The 12,561-nt window shown below is 47.4% G+C and overlaps 1 protein-coding gene and 1 long non-coding RNA gene across 4 annotated transcripts in view; both read left to right on the forward strand.

Annotated features, from left to right (window-relative positions):
- Positions 1-12,561, forward strand: part of LOC308587474 — a 306,756-nt gene that overhangs the window by 74,037 nt on the left and 220,158 nt on the right. The gene's annotated exons all lie outside the window — the stretch shown is intronic.
- FBXO34 (F-box protein 34) overlaps positions 4,892-12,561 on the forward strand; it is a 52,185-nt gene continuing 44,515 nt past the window's right edge. The window contains exon 1 of one of the 2 annotated variants that reach the window (XM_081192340.1): positions 4,892-5,047. The gene's annotated coding sequence lies outside the window, so the exon portion shown is untranslated. Of the gene's footprint in view, positions 5,048-5,567; positions 5,708-12,561 lie in introns of those variants that run through there. The other variant, XM_081192341.1, reaches the window with a different exon arrangement.

Genomic DNA, 12,561 nt, shown 5'->3' on the forward strand with positions numbered 1-12,561 from the left:
GCTTCTGGCGAACCAGAGCAGCACACGGAAACACCGTTTCCCTTCCCGCCAGAGCGGTACCTATTTATCTACTTGCACTTTGACGTGCTTTTGAACTGCTGGGTTGGCAGGAGCAGGGATTGAGCAACGGGAGCTCACCCCGTCACAGGGATTCAAACTGCTGACCTTCTGATCGGCAAGTCCTAGGCTCTGTGGTTTAACCCACAGCGCCACCCGCGTCCCTACTCATACACCTTTAGGAGCCAGGTAAAAACATTTCTTTTCAACCAGGCCTCGGGCTGATTAATATTCAGTGGCCTGTTAAATTTGTTAGGGGAAGGGTTATTTTTATTTTTAAAAAACGGAAACTTTTTTTATTACTTCTATCATGCATTTTTATCCTGAGATCTTTGGATGAAGGGAGGCATATCAATTTTTAAAATAATAATAATAATATACATTTTTATACCACCCTTCATCCAAGGATCACAAGGCAGTTTACAATATAGCAACACAGAAGCGCATAACACAGTAACAAATAAATACAGTCACACACATACTGAGTTTAAAAAGCCATAGATTGTTTAATTAGCCAAAGGCCTGGGAGAAGAGGAACGCTTTTCCTGGCGCCTAAAGATATGTAACGAAGGGGCCAGGCGAGTCTCCTTGAAGAGAGCATCCCGCAAGCAGGAGAATGCCACAAACTTCCCTGTGGACCTCTCGTGGATAAAGCCTTGAGGTATTGTAGCCCTGAGCTGTTTAAGGCTTTGTAAGTCAAAACCAGCACTTTGTATTGGGCTGGAAAACTAACTGGCAGCCAGTGCAGTCAAGTCTGAATTGGTGTAATATGCTCAAAGTGTTTGGCACATCCACTGCCTCGCCTGCAGATGTAAAGGAGAAGGGCTGTGTATTAGCCATGACAATGGAACTTCCATGTTCAGCAGCAGTATACCACGATACCAGCTACAGCGGTGCCCCGCAAGACGAATGCCTCGCAAGATGAAAAACTCGCTAGACGAAAGGGTTTTGCGTTTTTTGAGTCGCTTCGCAAGACGAATTTCCCTATGGGCTTGCTTCGTAAGACGAAACGTCTTGCGAGTTTGTTTCCTTTTTCTTAAAGCCGCTAAGCCGTTAATAGCCGCTAATAGCCGTGCTTTGCAAGACGAAAAAACCGCAAGACGAAGAGACTCGCGGAACGGATTAATTTCGTCTTGCGAGGCACCACTGTACTGGGGAAGACTGCGGTCTTAATGTCCTGCTTTCAGACCCTCTAAGTGTCCCTATTTCCCAGGGACGTCCCTGATTTAGAGAAGCTGTCCCGGTTTCTGATTTGATCCCGAAATGTCCCACTTTTCCTTGTTGTTGTTTAGTCATTTAGTTGTGTCCGCCTCTTCGTGGCCCCCTGGACCAGAGCACGCCAGGCACTCCTGTCTTCCACAGCCTCCCCCAGTTTGGTCAAACTCATGCTGGTAGCTTTGAGAACACTGTCCAACCATCTCGTCCTCTGTCGTCCCCTTCTCCTTATGCCCTCCATCTTTCCCAACATCAGGGTCTTTTCCTTAGGATGTCCCTATTTTCATTGGGAAAATGTTTCATTGGAAAAATGTTGGAGGGTATGGAGTTATCTGCCCCCCCCCCAGCCGTCTGAAGGCAATCCTGTAGAGGGAAGTTTTTTAAATGTTTTATTGTGTTTTTACATATGTTGGAAGCTGCACAGAGTGGCTGGGGCAACTCAGTAAGATGTGGGGTATAAATAATAAAATTATCATTATGGAATGGGACGTCCCTATTTTCGTCAGAGAAATGTTGGAGGGCATGTGCTTTTCTGGGTGGCCGCTGTTGACGACAGAGTGAGGGATGAGACATATTTTGGGTCCCACTCAGTCTCCTGAAGGTTTCCTTTAACCATTGTCCAAATGGGACCACACGACTTAGGAGCAGCTGCAAAGGCCAGGGTCAGCAAACTTTTTCAGTCGTGGGCCAGTCCACCGTCCCTCAGACTGAAGGAGGTGAGGACAGGTGACCTCACCTAGGCCCGAAGTCACCCCCCCCCCAACCAGGCCTCAAAACTGTCCAAAATTCCTTTTCTCTCTTTTAAAAATCCACAACTAAAGTTTTCCTCTGCTTTCCTCACAAGATGCTGTTGCATAGGCAAACCGTTACCTTTATCAGTACGAGAGAGCTTCAAAAAGGCTAATGAATAGTCCCAAGACAGGAGCTTTCTGTTCATGCTCAGAAAACTGAGGGGAGGGAACTGGAGGGGAATATTTGCTCTGTGCAAATGGCTGTGAACTTGTATTTGCTTTGTGAATTTATCACGCAGGTGCCTTCTGCCACCCCGGATGGCAGAATAAAGCTTTTTCTCTGATTTATCCCTTTGGTGTCGTTTGACTCCTTCTTCCCTCTCCCCAGGTGCAACCTTTTTCTTACCCGTGAAAAAAGGCCTAGAAAGGCTACAAGACCATGTGGTGGGCCGGACTATATTTTGAAGAAAGAAAAATGAACAAGTTCCTATGTCCCACAAATAACCCAGAGATGCATTTTAAATAAATTCTACTCATAAATAAAATTCTACTCATGTAAAAACACGCGGATTCCTGGACCGCCCATGGGCCGGATTTGGACGGCAATTGGGCCGGATCCGGCCCCTGGGCCTACCCATGTGCAAAGGCATCTAAGCACCTTTCCACCCCTCGAGGAAAATGTCTCCACTGACACGCAGCTCTTATCCTATCTTGAGCAAAAATGGGGAGCTGTGCACAGTGTCTGCAGGCAATTGTTTTCACGGTTAAAGCAAACAGCACGGTGATAAGGTGGTATACGCCCATGAAAAGTCCTGATAAGCGCAATAATTAAATAATCCACTGCCCACACACCAGAGCTGCGGAGGTTTGGCTGATCCCCTAATTACTCTGACAGAATCAGACTTCTTCCTTGGACCGTGATAAGATAGGGCTGTAATTTTATCTCTTGTTTTCTTCATGCCTGGGAAAGGCTGTAATGCTGAGAGGCTAAGTGTCTCGGGGAAAGTTATACAATATGCAGACCATCCTTTAGCTGAAGATTGTCAAAGCTTTGCATTGTGGGGGTGGCTGGTATCAGGCTGCCTGTAAGATTAGCACCACATGTTAAAAACAAAAAGCCCACCAAACCAAATAAACTTTAAAAAACTGGCACCAGGCTCAAGTTAAGGTTAGCACTTTCCGGGGGGGGGGGGCGCGGAGAGAGAAAAATTGGTATTAAACTACAGTGGTACCTCGGGTTATGTACTTAATTCATTCCAGAGGTCCGTACTTAAGCTGAAACTGTTCTTAACCTGAAGCACCACTTTAGCTAATGGGGACTCCCGATTTCTGTACTCATCCTGAAGCAAAGTTCTTAACCTGAAGCACTATTCTGGGTTAGCGGACTCTGTAACCTGAAGCGTATGTAACCTGAAGCGTATGTAACCCGAGGTACCACTGTAAGGTTACCAGTTTTTTTTCAATGAATCCGGGGGCACTTTTCAACTTCAGTAGGAATGATAGGATTTTATCAGGGGATTGATTTGTAAATCTGGGGACTGACCCCAGGAAATGGGGATGTCTAGTAACCATATATTAAACTGGGTTTAAGAGTTAGTACCAAGAGACACGGGTGGCGCTGTGGGTTAAACCACAGAGCCTAGAACTTGCTGATCAGAAGGTCGGTGGTTCGAATCCCCGCGACAGGGTGAGCTCCCATTGCTCGGTCCCTGCTCCTGCCAACCTAGCAGTTCGAAAGCACATCAAAGTGCAAGTAGATAAATAGGTACCACTCCGGCGGGAAGGGAAACGGAGTTTCCGTGCGCTGCTCTGGTTCGCCAGAAGTGGCTTAGTCATGCTGGCCACATGACCCGGAAGCTGTACGCCAGCTCCCTCGGCCAATAAAGCGAGATGAGCGCCGCAACCCCAGAGTCGGCCACGACTGGACCTAATGGTCAGGGGTCCCTTTACCTTTAACCTGAAAGAAACCCAACCTGAAGCTTCTGTAACCTGAAGTATGACTGTATAGAAATGTAAATAAATAAATAATAATAATAATAATAATAATAAAGCCAGCCCCACAACCTGGCACTACTAAAGCGGCCGCCCTCTTACGTTTGAGCCTTTAACACATAGATTTTTGTGCTTTTATACTATGAAACGCGCTGTGATCCTCGGAGGGAGGTACAGTGGACGCTTGGGTTGCGAACGTGATCCATGCGGGATGCACGTTTGCAACCCGCAGCTGCACATGCGCGGGTTGCGATTTGGCACTTCTGTGCATGTGCAAAGAGCAATTTAGCGTTTCTGTGCATGAACTACTGCTGAAAGCCAGAAGTAACCTGTTCTGGTACTTCCGGGTTTCGGTGGTCCGTAACCCAAAAACACACACAACCTGATGCGTCTGTAACCCGAAGTATGACTATATAGAAATAATAATAATAATAATAATAATAATAATAATAATAATAATAATAATAAAGCCGGACCCGCAACCTGGCACTACTAAAGCGGCTGCCCTCTTCCCTTTTGTACATTTTTGTGTTCTTCCACCGCCCTGTGATCCTCGGAGGAAGGGCGGCATAGGAAATGAACCAATACTAATAATAACCCCCATAAGCGTGGCGCTGGGCCCCAGGGCCTTGCCCGCGCCGGGGCTTGTGTGGGTGTCCCGGGGGCTGCGCTTGGCCCTGGGCCCCAAATCCACTCAGCCCCGCGGGGGCGAAGGAGGCCCGCCCGCCTGTCCCTCCCTGCCCCTGCTGAGGCGGCGGGGAGCCGGCGAGGCCCGCCGGTCGGAGCGGGCGCCTGGTCGGCCCAGCCCTGCCTGTCGGCCTGCTGCCGCCGCAGCCTCCCCCGGCGGGCGGCGCCCCACTCGGCGCCGCTGCTCCGCCCCGGGCCTTGGATTGGCGGGAGGCCGCGGCTCCTCCCAGCGCGGGTCGGGGGCCGAGCGAGGGAAGCGGGACGGAGGAGACGTCGGCGAAGGTAGCGCAGGAGGAGGAGGAGGAGAAGCGCCGCCGCCGCCAGCAGAAGGAGCGTCGGAGGCCCCAGAGCCGCCCCCTCACCAGGTGAGGCGAGGCCGCTCGCGGGAGGGCCCGCGCCGGGGGCTCGCGTGGAACCCGCCGCGGGCCTCGGGAACCACAGCGGCGGGCTTCCTTCACCCCCTCACCGAAACAACCCTCGAGGGCGCCCTTGGGAGCCCCACACCCCCACTTCCCGCTTTTCAGCGCTATAATAGGACTTGCCCCCTATATGAGGGGTTCCCCCCCCCTTGAAGGCTTGTAGGGGAATTATCCTTCCCTTTTATTGGGGGGGGTGATATTTGAGGCGGGGTCGTTCGGGTTTCAGCCTCATTTTGGGAAGAGGAATCCCTCCCCCCTGCACATATTTTGGGGTGTCTGTGGGGTCGAGGCGTGGACTCGAGGTGTCTCCATCCTTTTTTTGGTGGGGGTCTGGACCTCCTCTTTACCTTTGGGGGGTGTGGGGGCTTCTCCGTATTCAGGGCTTAAAATCCTGCAGGATTTGGGCTGCCTTTGCATTTCGGGGTTGTTGGTTTTTGTGTGGGGCGGAGGCTTCTTGTCCCCATTCCCCCCCCCCTGCTTGAGTGTAGGAGGACCCCTATATTTAGGATTTTGTCGTGCTTGGGGAATATGGAGTTGGAGTCCCTGCTGCTTCCAGGGTTTGGGGTGATGGAGAGATTTTCTCTTTCCAGGAGGCAGGGATTTGGGGTGAGGGCTCCTTTCTTCACACTCATATTCTTCCCCCCTTTTCCCCTACTCTTTGGGATTTGATTCTGTGCCTTTTGAAGGCTTCCCTTAAGCAAAAAGGTTCCCTTAAATTCGAGGAGGCTTGACCCTGATGCTCGAATTGCAAAGACTTCCTTGTTCCATCACCAGGGACCTCGGAGGAGCTTCACATCTCAGCCCCTTTTTTTGCTTAGGGGATTAGGAAACTGGAGCAATTGCCAGCCCAGGTCCCAAAGGCTCCTTATGACACGATGAATTTGCAACACAGAAGGAGCGTGCAGCTTGCGGATCTTGGCCTCCCACACCTGGGAGCAAGCCCTGTTGAATTCAGCAGGATTTACTTCTGAGTAGACATGATTGCGATTATTTTGCTGTTGCATTTGTTAATCTCTTTTCTTACAAAGGTAGCTCTTTTGCACTGAAGCCAGTTAAAAGGCAATAAAAACCTAAAACAGGCAATTTGGTGTAGTTAGCAAAAGGAAAAAAGGCAGAACTACAAGTCATGCTTTTTATTGTGCCGTCCGTTAATTTAAATGGGACTTTATTTGTTTCTGTCTGTGTATATAGTTAACTGGACATGGTTCCAAAGATTTCAGTGAGCTAGCATATATTTTGCCCTTCAGTTTACTCACTTACTTTTGTAATTTTAAATTTGTTTTAAACTGGATTTAATAATGTGTTTTAATTGTTGCTTCTCGCCCTGGGATTTTAGTGTGAAGGGCAGGCAATAAATTGTAATGGTAATAGTAAGGGAAACCCTGTATGCCTGCTTACACAATTTTTCTCTTACCTGCACAGGTAATTGGCTTGTGTGACGTGTCATGTGCTTCTTTCCAAAGGGAAGGTTTGAGAAGGGACTGTGGACTCTCAGTGCTGGAGTCCTCAGTTTTTACTCCTTGGCTGTAAAAATATAAGGTATGTTCGGGTAGCTCTGTTTGGTCTGAGCTATGAGGAATCCATGATGGGCATGACTGTTGCCTTTTGAGTTGGTGGCAGAATAAGTGGTATTCCTGTGGTAGAATAAGTATCTTTTCACCAGTGCACACTTGTGGATATGAAGAATGAGTCCCATGGTGTTGACTCCTTAATGCATGTGTTTTGTGGGTGCTCCCAGAGAATAAAAATGAATGGTGTTTTTGCTAATGCTATACAAATACTAGCATTCTTCTAAGCTAGTTATGCAATATGTGATCTTGTAAAATGTACTGACTACTGTACCTTAGAAGAGCTAGTTCTTTGGGGAAAAAACTACATCTTCCCACTGCTACCCCTTTAACAGAGGTTCCCATGGCTGCTTCTGCAAGAGGAATTTCAGTCATTCATCTCTTTCCCTTTAAAGAACACCTGCCATTGCTATTGATGCTGCTGGGGGAAAGCAATTACCCCATAACTAGGGTTCCTGCCAGCCAGCTTAACTTAGGAGAGCATTACCTGCCCGCTCCTTTTCCCACAAGGGCTCTCACACCTGTGTAGCTTCTGCTCCGCGGAGGGAACAGATGAAAAAGAAGGTGATTCTGATAATAGGGTTGCCATATCTTGAAGAACAAAAAAGAGGACAGCCTGAGCTGGTGAAAGAGGGGCGCTGGTGTATGAGGCCGCCGCTGCACCAGTGTGCCTCTTTTCCCAACTTGGGCTTGAGCTGGCAGCGGCTACAGTGTGCAGAGCTGCCTTAGCCAACCCCCAAATAAATAAATACCCCCCCCAAATCCCAGACATTTCCTTTAAAATGTAAAAATCCCCCTGGATGGGCCTGTTGGTCCCCCCAAAAGTGGACATGTCTGGTATTTCCCAGACATATGGCAACCCTAGCTGATAAGGAATTTGCTAATGGTGCCTCATTCCCTTGAATCTGTATGGGGTCCGGCTGTAGAGGGGATCTGTCAGTTTCGCCTTTTGCTGCTTCATTAGGGCCAAGCTGTGCAGGCCTCATATTTTATCTTTAAAAATCTTAAGTTGGCAAGCTTTGTTCCCTTCCTCTCTGCTGTCCTGCTACAGTTTTCAGTTAAAATGGTACAAAGTTGAGAGACCCCTTGGGAACTCCATAGGTACATGGATGAGGCTGCACACTGTCCCTGACTGACTCCAGCTACAAAAGCTGAGGCTGCTGAACAGGCTCTTGAGCTGCGGTGTTGTTTGCGAGGGTTTTTAGTTGGGTTGGGTTGTTGTCGCTGTTGGGGTTTTGTGATTTATGTGGAAATTCTTCAGTTTGCTTGTTTATATTTTGATGTTTTATTTGTTGCTTATGACTACTTCTGCTATGTTGCAGTTAGTTATGTATGATTCGAATTGTGGAAAGGTGGCAGACAAATAAATATACAGTGGTACCTCAGGTTACATACACTTCAGGTTACATGCACTTCAGGTTACAGACTCCGCTAACCCAGAAATAATGCTTCAGGTTAAGAACTTTGCTTCAGGATGAGAACAGAAATTGGGTTCTGGCAGTGCGGCAGCAGCAGGAGCCCCCGATAGCTAAAGTGGTGCTTCAGGTTAAGAACAGTTTCAGGTTAAGAATGGACCTCCGGAACGAATTAAGTACTTAACCCGAGGTACCACTGTATATGCCTGTATGTATCCAGTGTTTGAAATTAGCGAGCCACATTTTGCACCTGTCTTCTGACCACTTGCGACCAAGTGAAGATGCCCGGGCACCAGTATGGCGCATGACATCTCCACCATCTGGAGGTGCATTCCTGGGGATCATTGGATCTGGACTGTTTTCACACACTAATACCCCATCCTGTAGAATTCTATCAGTTATATTTTAGCTGCACGACAGAATGAATTTCTGGAACCAAAATGCTTTTTCTATGCAGCCTGAGCAGGAGCAGTCTCCATTAAGAAGAAGAAGAAGTTGGGATAGTCCACTATATATGTGGACTGTCCCTGGATCCCTGTTCTTTAGGTTACCAAAGCTCTTAACCTAGCTCAGGGTTGTCATCTGAACTAGCCAGATGTTTAACTGATAATCAATCACAGTCAGTCCACCATTTGAAAAATAAGACATTAGAGCCATCTTGCCCCCAAATGGCAAACTAGACATTCTGTTTTGGCGCCTGTAACCTTGGTTTCAGGAGCCATTTGGCTCCAGAGTTCCTAACACCATATATATTATAAGCCATATATCTGAAGCAAGGGAGGCCAGAGTGCTACCTTGGACCACACTTGAAAATCATATAATTATGGCAGAAGCTCCAAATATAATGACTGGGAGAAATCGAGACTGAACCTTTCTCCCTAACATGCTAGATAACTTGCATAGCTGAGTGCTGAAATATTCCATTCCCACCTGCGGCAGCCTGAAGTGGATCAATCCAGGAGAAGCTTTACTATTTGATTTTACTGAGAGTATAAACTGGTTCTTGCCAGTTTCTGTGTCCACAGTACCAAATTGCCCATCTACAGTTGCCTGATGTTAGGAATGAAATCCATGCCATACAAACTGGCAGTACAGTGTCTTAGCGGTGAGCTCTGCAAATGCAGCCTATTAAAATGCAGTGGACATTTTTTAAAATAAAAAGTGATGCGTATCTTTTCATCCCTGTTTTCGTGCTTGTATGATCAGTTCTGTTCCCTTCCCTTTCTTGGTCTCATTGCTGTGTGGCAGTTACATAAAGTGCGTATTGTGGAACAGGATTGGACAGAGTGTCGTCAGATGCGCAGTGACACTTCAGGATTCACTGACGACACTCTGCAATGGGCTCAACACAGCGTGCACCGAGTGAGCTGGCACCAGGCTTTAAATGCTTGGCACATTAGTGTCTCTTTAAAAATTCCTTTTCTTGAAGCCTCGGCATTGCGCTCATACTAATTGCATGGTTTTGGGTAGGTTAAATATGCTTATGCCATTTTTAAACAAAGGGCATAATGACAGTAGCTAGCGATTCTTGCTTTGGTGTTTGAGGCTTAAAGAATGTCTACGATGTGCATTTTGAGCCGCGGTTCCGAATATGTTATTAGGATGCCAGCCCTAATCTTTTATTAACAAATGGAAGAATGTGACCCCAGGTTGCTGGGGTGGTGTGTGTGTGTGTGTGTGTGTGTGCGCGCGCGTGCGTCTGTGCGTAAGGATTTTTTTATTTTTAAGTACAGCCTTTCTCAAGTGGATCTACCAATTAATAAGCCAACATGTTCCCATGAATAGAGTGATGGGAATTCACAGCGGATGCAAACTTGAGAGCCATATCAAAATGTGTTGCATCTTTTTTTCTATAGAAGGCATTTGCTCTTTATTTCCACTCTGCCTTGCTTCTCCACCCTCCCACCCAAATGCTCTTCTTTTAACAAATGGACCAAATGGACTTCAGGACTCTTCCCCAGATGATGCCTCTCACCAGCCCTGCTCCCCATCCTCCAAAGTGCCTTCACCTGGCTGGAATGTGTCCTTTACCTGTGATAATTACTCCATATTTCCTGGATGGAGAATTGTGTGTGGGTGTCGGGAACCTATGACAAAAGCCAGAAGCCTTTGACTTCTGTGTTGCGGGAATACAGTGGACTGTACAAAAATAAGGCTTGCATCTGTTTCTCTGCCTACTTTTGCCTCTGGTCCCACCCATGATTTGCATGTGGCCCCTGGAAGATTAGCCATGGCGGAATGTGGTCCTTGGGCTGAAAAGTTTCCCTGTCACAGCTTTGACCCATCACATGGTGGTTTGTGAGGTAGGCCCCTTCCTGCCTGCCTCCTAGTGAGCAGTCCTTCATTAAATACATTTTCATTCCCTCCTGTATACCCTGATAGGGGAATAATAGAGCTGCTCCCCACATGTCTGCTCAAAGAGCTTGGCTTCCCTACAAGCTGGAAAGGAAAACTGCTGTGTCTCTACAAGGAGAGCAGATGCAGACACACACACACTCCATTATGTAGGTGTTGGTTGATTGAGAACACAACTATTCAATGCATCCTCTCTGTCTTGAGAGCTCTGAGCTTTTGCTGTTGCTTTTGACCCAATAAATGTTCCTGGTGTTGTTGTTTTCTGGATGGCTGGGGTGATGGGCACTTCAGGGATCTCATTTCAAACCTCTGCTATGAGCATGCTTGTTGGTCTTATGAAATGTCTCAAAGATGGAAGTAATAATGGCTCAAGCCAATAAGACGGTGTTAGAAACTCAATTATACAAACTAGGTGCCAAATGGCTCCTTAAAGCAGGGTGGTGGTGGTTGTTGTTGTTTAGTCGTTTAGTTGTGTCCGACTCTTTGTGACCCCATGGACCAGAGCACGCCAGGCACTCCTGTCTTCCACTGCCTCCCGCAGTTTGGTCAAACTCATGCTGGTAGCTTCGAGAACGCTGTCCAACCATCTCGTCCTCTGTCGTCCCCTTCTCCTTGTGCCCTCAATCTTTCCTAACATCAGGGTCTTTTCCAGGGAGTCTTCTCTTCTCTTCTCTTCTCTTCTCTTCTCTTCTCTTCTCTTCTCTTCTCTTCTCTGTCTTTCCAGTGAGCACTCAGGGCTGATTTCCTTCAGAATGGATTGGTTTGATCTTCTTGCAGTCCATGGGACTCTCAAGAGTCTCCTCCAGCACCATAAACAGGGTTACAGTCGCCAAAATGAAATGCCTAGTTGCTGTTTTTGGACCAGATGGTTTGAAAGTCATATTTTTCAGTATGATGTTTTGGTTCCTGGAATTCATTCTGATTGTGCAGATACAATATAATGAATAGAATTCTACAGATTGTGTTGCCAGTGTGTGAAAACAGTCAAGATTCAAGGATCCTCCAGGTGGTGGAGACATCAGGCACCATCCGGGTGCCCTGGCACTGATAGCCAGGTGCAAAATGCCCCTCGCGCCTGACGAATTTTGAACACTGCAATAAGGATACTGTAAAGTCGAAATAAAAAACTGGAGCAAAGCACCTTACAAGCTAAAAGCACATTTGAACTTTAGGGGCGGGGGCTGCCGGTAGTTTGGTGCTTAACTGAGCTCCATAATGAATGAATGGTCTGGAGTGCATCGTTAGCCAAACCTGCATTTCCCACCTTCTCTTTTCCAGGGTTTGTTATGCTTACAGGATTATGTGTGACTGTGCAATGTTTTCTCTTTACGGAAGAGGGGAAAGCATGGTGTGGCTTACTTATACATAGAGGTGAGCTGTATTTTTTGTGTGAATTAGCCTGGCTAGACATTTGAACTCATCAAATCAAGAGTAGCTGTGCCTCTGACTGTCTGAATCTGTTTAGAAACCAGCTGGGTGGCCTGGAGGGGATCTTGTAGGCAAGCACACAGAAGCCCAATACTCTGGCTGCCTTTCCTGATGCTCCTGCACCACAGATCCCTACTAAATGAGACTTAAGATAAGCGGGGAGAAGGCTTGGTCAGGCCCTGACCTCCTTAGCTGCAGAGGTGGAGACTACACCACCAGGTGCCTTCAGAGCATCTGATAGCAGCTTGCAAGCTAATGATGGGGGATAATAAAACCCCCTCTTCAGATGCTAATCCGAAGTGTTGGTCCCAAGGCTGACATAAACTGGGAGTGGAACATCTGGCGTAATTTGTGAGCAGCGCCTTCTTAAGAGAGTAGGCAATACACTGCAGCCTTTCTCTTACGGTTTATAGCTTCCTCAAGTCTACCATTGACTCTTCTCTCCCCAGTCATAACATGTAAATGCACTTGTTCCGATCATAAACGTCGCTTCCCCTCTGGACTTTTGCTTGTGATGAGTTTGGCCTTTGAAACCATAGCTGGCAAGTTCTCTGCTGTGCATTTCCTCTTTAATAAATGGATAATCTTTTGCTTCGGGGACTGGGTGTGTTTGGGATACTGAGTGCAAAGGAGGGAAGGAGTGTCCAGAAAGCTAGGGAGTGAAAGAGTCTCATTCACTAGCTGTGCTGGCACT

Source organism: Podarcis bocagei (genome assembly GCF_964188305.1).
Source record: "Podarcis bocagei genome assembly, chromosome: 1".
NCBI classification, from domain to species: Eukaryota; Metazoa; Chordata; class Lepidosauria; order Squamata; family Lacertidae; genus Podarcis; species Podarcis bocagei.